This window comes from Molossus molossus, unplaced genomic scaffold (genome assembly GCF_014108415.1).
Source record: "Molossus molossus isolate mMolMol1 unplaced genomic scaffold, mMolMol1.p scaffold_m16_p_16, whole genome shotgun sequence".
NCBI classification, from domain to species: domain Eukaryota; kingdom Metazoa; phylum Chordata; class Mammalia; order Chiroptera; family Molossidae; genus Molossus; species Molossus molossus.
The window spans coordinates 37,580,710-37,582,507 of NW_023425351.1; positions in this window are offsets into that span (position 1 = coordinate 37,580,710).

Sequence of the window (1,798 nt, forward strand, 5' to 3'; positions counted from 1 at the left end):
TTAGGACAAAGGGCACTTGAGCACTGGGCTTACCTCTCCGAGTTTTCCTCTTCTAGATCTGAATCCAGCAAGTCCTCACTATCTTGGTCATTCTTTGACCCTTAAACAAATTGTATCCAGCTTTCTTAGGTGTCCTTGGTGGGTGGGTTGGTCCTAATTACCTTCCCTTCCTGTTTTGCTTGGACCCAGGAACGCCAAAGGACAGAACTTGAATTTAGCTCACTTGTGGTTCAGATTTGAAAACATCTCTCTAGACCAGCAGTTCTCAACCTGTAGGCTGCAACCCCTTTGGGGGTTGGACGACCCTTTCACAGGGGTCGCCTAAGACAGTCGGAAAACACATATTTCCGATGGCGATTCATAACAGTAGCAAAATTACAGTTATGAAGTAGCAACGAAAATAATTTTATGGTTGGGGGTCACCACAACATGAGAAACTGTATTAAAGGGTCGCGGAGTTAAGAAGGTTGAGAACCACTGTCTAGAGTCTAGACAGTATGTGTGGACTCCATACTGAAAGAGGCCAAACCAGAAGGGGTGACCAAAGTCCCCTCTGAGCTCCCTAGATGGATGGCAGGGGCTGTGCACAAGTTCCTGTCTGGCTGTCATTTATCTTGAGCAGTGCGCCTGGCCTGAGGCAGGCTACACCCCTATTTCGGTGACTTTGCTGCTGCAAAAGCCCTTCCCAGAGGAAAGTGGGTTCTCAATCCCATGCTGGGACCCCCAACCCAGAACACCAGGGCCAGGAAGAAGAGCCTGCATAGCATTGGCAGTAAAAATAAGAGGGAATTTTGTCCACTCGAAAGACAAGGCTGTCTGTTTGAATCCTGGGTGATCTCCTTAAGGGCTAAAGCACAGGGACTCGCTCGGGGCCACTCCCCTGGGGCTCTGGTAGAGGGAAGGACACTCAGGGCACACGGAAGCATAGGGAGGAGATCGGAAGGGCAATGCTCTGGAGATCTGGAAGGTAGGCTTCTGAGCCAACATCCCACGCCATGGGCTCAGGCACCATCTCCCAGGGTCCAGCACTTCTATTCTTACAGCACCAGCTGGAGAAAGTGTACTAACCCTGACCTCCAAATACTGGTGAGCACCCAAGCTCAAGTCCAGCATAAAGGGCTGTTGGCTGGAGAAACTATAGACAGAGTCTTAGATGGACATTGAACTGGCTTGGGATCGAGGGCCAATCTTCCCCATCCGTGGGTTGGCAGGCATCACCTCCAACAGAAGGCTCCCTGGTCAGGTACTCAGGCAGCAGGCAGCTGCGGGGCTCCAGAGAGGCATGCACTTGAACCCCTCTTGCAGACCTGCACCACCCCAACAAAGTGCTGCCTGGATTTGCATCCCCAAATCTGCTGGTACCTCCTGCCAAGTGCAGCCCCACGGGGTGGGGTGGTGGGGGAGGAAGTGCAACTCAGAACTGGGACATTTGGAGTGACCCTCCCAGAGGCCTCCACCAGGGCCTTGGGCAGTGCGCTGCGGAGAGAGGAGGCGAGCAGCTCCCTCCCCTCCCAGGGGCTGGTGCCACCCCAAGCAGAGGGGGCAGCCTTGAGCTGTTCCTCCAAGCCCCACTGGCATCTTCCTGCAGGTGCATCCTTGCAGGGGAAAGTGGACACAACTCAGAACTGGGACATCTGGTGCAACCCCTTCAGAGCCCCCTTCAGAATCTTTAGCAGGGCACCACTGAGCTAGAAGACAGCAGCTGGCTTCCCTCTCAAGGGTGGAGGGCCCATGCCACCACAATCCAAGGGCAGATTGGATTTGCATTCCCAAGTCCTGCTGGCACCATCCTGCTAAA